Source organism: Suncus etruscus, chromosome 5 (assembly GCF_024139225.1).
Source record: "Suncus etruscus isolate mSunEtr1 chromosome 5, mSunEtr1.pri.cur, whole genome shotgun sequence".
NCBI classification, from domain to species: Eukaryota; Metazoa; Chordata; class Mammalia; order Eulipotyphla; family Soricidae; genus Suncus; species Suncus etruscus.
In genome coordinates this window covers 81,210,626-81,219,009 of record NC_064852.1, presented here as the reverse complement: position 1 = coordinate 81,219,009, position 8,384 = coordinate 81,210,626, and the positions used below count along the sequence as shown (strand labels likewise).

The 8,384-nt window shown below is 34.1% G+C and overlaps 1 pseudogene; it reads left to right on the top strand.

Moving 5' to 3' along the window:
• The first annotated feature begins 424 nt into the window (after positions 1–424).
• Positions 425–522, top strand: LOC126009769 (uncharacterized; annotated as a pseudogene).
• The last annotated feature ends 7,862 nt before the right edge of the window (positions 523–8,384 follow it).

Below are 8,384 nucleotides of genomic sequence, written 5' to 3'. Positions count from 1 at the left end.
AAGGTAACTAAATAAAAAATTAGTTTAAAATAGAGGAAAAATAGAAGAACAATCTCACCACAAGAAATATACCAGTGTTCAAAATCAAACAGAAACCAAAGATAATAAAATAGATTAATAAAACAGTTAAAAATTGTAAGACAATAAAACTTACAAATCTCTTAGTCTCCCATAGAATAGAGAGAAAACATTAATAAAAATGAAGCAGAAATGAAAGAGGTAAAGTTTTAAAAAAAATTATGAAACTTCTAGGAACATCAATGTGCAAGCAAATTCAAGAACATGGAACAAATTTTCCAAATTTTTGAAATCATACACCATCCTTCCAGTACTGATCCTAGAACATAGATACTTTGAACAGAACAGTAACAAGTACATTAATTGAAGCAGCAATTAAAATTATCCCTAATAAAGTTCAGGACCAGTGCTCTCTTCGGCAGCATATATACTAAAATTGGAACGATACAGAGAAGATTAACATTGCCCCTGCGCAAGGATGACATGCAAGTGTTCCATAAAGTTTAGGACCAACCCTATGGAAAAGAGTATGGACGGTTCTCAGTAAACTCAAAATTGAGCTGCAATACGACCCTGCAATCCCTCTTAGGAGTGTCTATGTAATAACAACAACAACAAAAACTTCACCCAAAAGAATATATGTACACCACTTTTCATTGCAGCACTCAGTACTATAGCTAAGTCTTGGAATCAACCTAGATGCCCAACAATAGATGAGTGGATTATGAAGATATACAATGGAATACTACCTAGCGGTAAAGTATGTTGCAATTACACAGAATAATATCATATGTATGTATTATTTAGAACAACTGCATGGAAAAAGTGAAATGGTCTAATGTGAGTTGTCCTAAACATGCCTAGCTTCAGAGGAAAAGGAAAAAATACTAAATGGAAGAGGAGAAACACGAATATTAAAAGATGGGGCAGAGACCAAGCATTATCAGGTACATTGGTGGAGATAAAAAAAAAATGGAGAGAACTAAATATCCGTGCCAAAGTCAAAAACAATTTAATCAAGAGACACAAACTCTAACAAGCTAAAATTTAAATGGGCCTGTAATAGTGGCAGGCTGGGGGCACTGGGTGGTGGTTGGGATACATAGTCTGGAAACATAATGGAGGAAGGTCAACACTGGTTGTGGCATTGGCCCTGGTTTATTGAATGTCTGAAAACCAACTATGAAGCTATCTGTAAATCACAATGGTTTTAATAAAATAAAAATAATAATAATATAATAAAATACAAAAAGACAAAGGCAAAATGTCAAGCATTCTGTTTTCACCTCAAAAGAAACTATCCAAAAAAGTCAAGATACATTATTATCAGAATTATAAGCATGGAAAACTCAGACTCACTCAATTCACAGGAGATGTTTTAAGGGAAATTCCTTACCAATTTGTTTCTTGTTAACCCAATAAACACTACTTGAATTTCACCACAAATACAGATGGCTTTATCATTATTTGTCATAATACTTTCAAATAAATAGCAATTCCCATACTGCTCCAATTATCCTCCAAATTAAAGAGGGTCCAATATTTCAAAACACTCTATGAAGCTAATATTCTATATTCTAAATAATAAAAATACAAAATAAAGAATAAAACTAAAGAGAAGAAATCTAGCACAAAAATAAAAAGACAACATAGTAACTGAGAGAATATATTGGAGGAGCATATCTCCCACAAGAGGTTGATATGCAAACAATTTAAAGAATTCACAAAAGTCAACAACATAAAATGTCCAGTATCCAAAAATAATGGGCAAAGATCTGAAGATATTTCTCCAAAGAAGATATAGATTGTTCATAAATGCACACACATACACAAATATGCTAAACATAACATATCACTAGGGAAGTGAAATGAAATCTATTATAGAGCTATCCTTTTATACCAGTAAAATGACCTTATTTCTAAGGTCTGGAAACATGTATTAATAAGGCTTTGAAGAATAAAGACACTGTTATTTTTTATTGAGAAAATGAATTGGTGAAGTTAATGGAAAATGATATAGAGATCCCTTTATAATAAAAGTGGAAGTACTATATAATATAATAACACCATCAATAAGTGTTTACATGAAAGATATACAAATCTATTCAAATTGATATTTATATCCTGTGTTCACAGCATTATTCATAAAAGCCAATACATGGAATTAATCAAATATCTATAAGTAAATACTCCATTAAAGTCATGGATATATAAACCATAAAAAAAAAAAGTGGGGCCAGAGCAGTGTTGCAGTGGTAGGGTGTTTGCCTTCCATGCGACTAACCTAGAACAAACTGTATGATCCCTCAGTGTTCCATATGGTCCCCCGAGCTAGGAGCGATTTCTGAGAGCATAGACAGAAGTAACCCCTGAGTGTCACCAGGTGTGGCCCAAAAACAAAAACAAAACAAATGGAGAGCCTGTTTAGAGTACAGGCGGGGGTCGGGTAGGGAGGAGGGAGATTTGGGACATTGGTGATGGGAATGTTGCACTGGTGATGGGTGGTGTTCTTTACATGACTGAAACCCAAACACAATCATGTATGTATTCAAGGTGTTTAAATAATAATAATAAAAAAAACATGATCATGAGTATGTCAGAGTTTCACAAGAATATTTGTCCTATCATTCCCTTTAGAATATTTTTTACTCAATATCTACTGAATAAACAAAAAGTACTCCTCTCTCATAAAAAGGAATCTTCCTGAAATAATTTGCTTATAGAAAACCAAACTTTTCTCATCATTTCTAAGAAAAAATTTAGAGATAGAAGCTTGAGAACATTGCATGAAATATTTAGAACAGGATTGTTTAAAGGATTTAAATAATAGGAAAAGAATAGGACAAGATATTAAATGAAATAGTTAGGTTATTTTATGTTTGGGATTGAAATAAAATGAAAGAAGCAAATAATAAATGTCTTTTTCATTTAACCAATTCTTCTTACTATTTCTTTTTTGTGGAAGGAGGCCTACCAAATAGTATCCACAGTGCTTTAAGGCCATTTCCAAGGATTTGTGGCTTGCAGATGAACAATAAATCTGCTAAAGCAGAAAAGTGCATCCTAACTATCTTACCAGAAACTAAGCATTTCTTTGAAGGCAACAGAATGGTTTCCATATAGTTTGGTGGTTATCAAAAGATAAATCTATTTGAAGAATTAATGCTGATAACATCCTCTGAATAAAGCAGTATGGCAAAGATATAATGCTATCTTCAATTTTCATTCCTAATTTCAATAGCTTAGTTTAAATTTTAATTTTCCCTTTCAGGGTCTAGAGTGATAGTACATAGGGTATGACATTTGCCTTGCACATGGCTGACCTGTGTTCCATCTTCAGAATTCCATATAGTCTCCCGAGACTACCAGGAGAAATTTCTGAGTGCAGAGCCAGGAGTAACCCTGAAGCACTGCCATGTGTTCCCCCCAAACCAGTAGATAAATAAATAAAATGTTAAAATTTTTCCCTTTCAACATTTTTCTTTTTTATATAATAATATATTAAGTTCCACTTACTATCATATTTATATTAATTTACTTTAAGCATTTGAATTAAAAATATAATAACCACAAGGGCAGTTGAATTTAGATCAATCTTGTTATTTTTTAAATTAGATATATAATCTATTTAAGTTAATAAATTAAAAAGTAATATTAATAACTAGAAAAGCTAAAAAGAAGGGTTTTTCTTCATTTTGTTTTGAAGCTACACCCAATTGTCCTCAGGGCTTACTCTCTGGGTCATGTGCTCAGGGATCAATTTTGGCTGGCTTGGAGAACATTATGTAGTAGATTGAACACAGACCGCTCCATACAAAATAAGCACCCAACCTACAGTATGATTGCTGCAAGATCTTTATCAAACCTTATTTATTTATTTATTTTGATTTTTGGGTCATGGCCGACAGCACTCAGGGGTTACTCCTGGCTCAGAAATCTGCACTCAGAAATCGCTCTTAGAAGACTCGGGATCACATGGGGATGCATGGATTCAAACGACGGTCTGTCCTGTGTTGACTGTGTGCAAGGCAAACACCCTACTGCTGTGCTATTGTTCTGGCCCCTTTATCAAACTTAAGCATAAAAGCAGTAGAATTATAGTAATTATTCAAAATAAATAATTTGTTATTGATATTGTGAAAGTATGATTAAGAAACAAAAGTTCACTATATTCTTGGTGATATGCTTTAATTTTAGAAATGATTTTATTCCTATATCCTTTGTTAACATAATTGTTATTAACAACACTAAATAATGGTTAACTGTTTATTAATAGTTCTATTCCCACCTTACTCATCAACATTAATTTCTTAGTAAACAATACATTTGCTTTTCTTATCCCTCTGTTCTCCTGTGTGTGTGGTTGTTTTAAATATTTTTGTCTTTTTATTTCTGTGAATATCATTTTAAAGTCCCCAAATGTTCTATTACTATTAGTTTAAATTTTTCAAATCAAAGCAATATTGTCTTTAAAACATTTATTTAATATAGGATGAAGTTGTGTAAATCTTAACAAGAAATGTTAAACTCTATTACTATAATACTCAACTTGCAGTTAAAATACTTGGAAATAATATGTACTTTAAAATTGAGGAATGAACAAATGTATTCAAATAGGGTGCTTTATAGAGATTTGAATTTTAGCCACAGGAATAAGTCAGAATAAATATCATACCAAAAGCTGAGGGCACCTATAAAAATATAATTAAACAAGACTTAAGACTATATGACATAATCTCCAGATATCTTCTCCAATCCATTTTTCACTCTATTTGACTTCTGGTTATGTGCTTGAAATAAATTTGGTGGTTCACATTAAATGTGTTTGAGAAACATGAAAATGACAGTAACACTTTCTTGGAGCCTGAGTGGTGGCGCAAAGGTAAGGCATCTGCCTAGGACCGTGGTTCAATTCCCCCGAGTCCCAGATGGTCCCCCAAGCCAGGAGCAATTTCTGAGAGCATAGCCAGGAGTAACCCTTGAACGTCACCGGGTATAGCCCAAAAACCAAACAAATAAAAAAGAAAGAAAATGACAGTAATACTTTCTTAATATTTTTTAATTAAGGAATTTTCTTTAGAAGGGCTGGGGATATAGTAATGAATTAAAGTGCCTTAATTTGGGAATTGGATCAATAGTATAACAGGTATAGTGTTTGCCTTGCACCCACTGGCCCAGGTGTGACCCCTTGCATCCTCTATGTCCCCATGTACCTCTAGAGACTGATTCCTGAAAGTAGAGTAAGAAGTTAGGCCTGAGCATTGCTAGGTGTGGCCAAGAGGAAACAAATAAACAAACAAAAAATGTTTTACCTTGCATATGATGAACCCCATTTTTGTTCCACAACACAATATAAGGTCCTCCAGCACTTCCAAGATTAATCCCTAAGTACTGTACAGAACCAAGAGTTAGTCTTGAACACCTCTGGATGTGGCCCAATCCCCCACCAAAGGAAACTACCTTTTTAGCTTCCCAATATCAAAAAGAAATTGGGATTCTATCCCTGGCATCCTTTATGACCCCCTGAGACAGCCAGGAGTAGTTTCTGGGCAAAGAGCTAGAAAGTAATGCCTGAGCAATACTGGGTTTGACCCAAAAACTCAAAAAAAAGGGGGTGGGGATAGACTTTTTAAAAGTTTAAAACTGAACCGGTACTCTAGAGCCACAAAATTCTGATTTAAAAACTTACAAGAAAAATTCCTTTAGTATATGAAATCATAATAGAAAGAAAAATAATTGCTATTTAAAACAATGGTTTTATCCAGAGCAAAGCTCTATTAAATGGAAGGGCTTTTAATACTGCCTAGCATATTAATGGATTGATAGCCACTGGAATTTGTTGTTGCGCATAGTAATAAATTGGGTACACAGAGAGAAACAGAAGAGGTGGAAAATTAGAGAAATAACCGAGGCAGAACAATCTGTGAATTCTCATGAGTGTCAGTCAGGGGTCAGGGTGCACTGTCATGGAACAAGCTTGTCATAGGACAAGAACATAAAATCTTAACATACAGTTGGAGTTTCATTCTTTATGTGATGCTTAACAATTTTCCATCTTTTCCAAATGTTATTATAATCCAAATATAACAGCACCACATATAACCCTTGGACTTGTTTAGATTTTAAAAAGAAACTTTTCTTTATTTTTGGTGACAAATGAGAAACCTCATTCTTGAGATGGTAAGGTGACCTGCAATGCAGTTGCAATTGATAGGAAGCTCAGAGACATTACCATGAGGTTTTTTTTTTTTTATTTCAAATAGAAATAACTAGAGAAAATGCAGTGAATCATGTTATGCTATGAGCACTATGCATTTTTTAATTTTTAGTTCGGGGATCAAACAGCCATTTGCTTTTTTTGCTTTGCTCTGTGCTTGAAGGTTATCCATATGTATGTAAACCTGACCCTCTTGCTAAGCCCACTGAGTAATAGCATATGTAGTATGTACACATATATACTAAATATATGGAGCAGATTCTCCTTCAAATGAAACTATAAGCTCATCTAAATCAGATTTTACATACACTAGAATTTGAGGCAGAAGCTTTCAATTAATCTGTGCCCTTCGAAATTGCAAATTAAAAATGTTTGTAGTTTAAAGTTGAAAATTTGGGGAGTAATTTATTGTTAAAGTCTTGGACATAATGTGCAATATATAATAATTTGTGATCTAATAGTTAAAAGATACTGGACTGTGATATCACTACTTAAAATGCTTCAATTCTACACAAACTCAAAATGTTAAACTCTGCACAAAGCAAATGCCATACCACTGGTCTTAAACTTGGTTGTTTCAAGTTTCCAACTCAAATGCCATACCACTGGTCTTAAACTTGGTTGTTTCAAGTTTCCAACTCTTCTTCAAATAATGGAGAGTTGTCAGCTTCCAAAATAATTTGAAGTATTTAGAAAGGTTATACCAGGACAGAGAAATAAGGAATGTAGGAAGCAAAATAGTGATTAGTATGTGAGAGGCATTTTCCTAGGTGCTTCACATATTTAATGCCTAGCACAACATTTGTAGATGCTATTATAATGATGTCTTTACATATAAGAAAACTGAGGTATAACAAAATAAAGAAATTGACATTTTACACTTGTAAATAGTAGAGCCATGACTAGAAATCAGGCTATTTAGTTCAAAATACTGGTCAAGAGGCTTAATTTATTTTTTAATTTTTAAACAATTTTTAAATTTGTTTTAGAGCCTCACTCAATAGTTGTGGCATATTAGTAGGCACTCCACATTGTTTTTAGGGATCATTTCCATCAAAGATCTTATGGTGTTTATGTGATGTGCATGGAGTGGAAGCCAAGAGGAATTGAAAGAAGCTTCTAATATGCAAAGTATATACATTTTTCCACTATCACTTTGAACTATCTTTAGACCTCCTAAACAATTTTCCTTTTAGCAAGTTTTTGCAAGTTTTCCCAACATAGCAATAAAGTGGATAGAATATTCCTTTAGAAAGAAGGGTATGCTAGTAAGATCTTCATACTTCTTTTTATTATTATTATTATTTGTTTTTTTGGGGGGAGCACATCCGGTAACGCTCAGGGGTTACTCCTGACTCTGCACTCAGAAATAGTTCCTGGCAAGTGTGGAGGACCTTATGGGATGCTGGGAACCGAACCTATGTCTGTCTGTCCCTGGTCATCCTAGTGCAAGGCAAACACCCTGAAGCTGTGCTATGGCTCCAGTCCCAGGACCTTATACTTCTTTTGTTTGTTTGTTTGTTTGTTTGTTTTGGGGTCACACCCTGCGGCGTTCAAAAGTTACTCCTGGCTTTGTCCCCAGAAATCGCTCCTGGCAGGCACAGGGGACCATATGGGATGCATGGATTCGAACCACTGTCCGTCTTAGATCTGCTGAGTGCAAGGCAAATGCCCTATCACTGTGCTATCTCTCTTAAAGAGAGACAGTAATATAAATATCAGTAACAGTGATTACATATCACTTAGATACCACTAAAGATTTCTTTACTCAGTATCCACATAATAAATTGTATCATCCTTGGGGCCGGAGAGATAGCAAGGAGGTGGGGCGTTTGCCTTACGTGCAGAAGGTCGGTGGTTCAAATCCAGTCATCCCATATGGTCCCCCGAGCCTGCCAGGAGCGATTTCTCAGCATGGAGCCAGGAGAGACCCCTGAGCACTGCCGGGTGTGACCCCAAAACCAAAAAAAAAATTGTATCATCCTCAAGAAGTTTAGTGGAATAAACTAATAAAATGCTTAATAAGAAGCTAATAAATAGTAATGACTAATAAAATTCTTAATAAACTAAAAATTTTTTCTCATTATATTTTATGATTATTATGTATTAAATAATTTTCAATTTAGTTAATACATATCTAGTTGCCAAA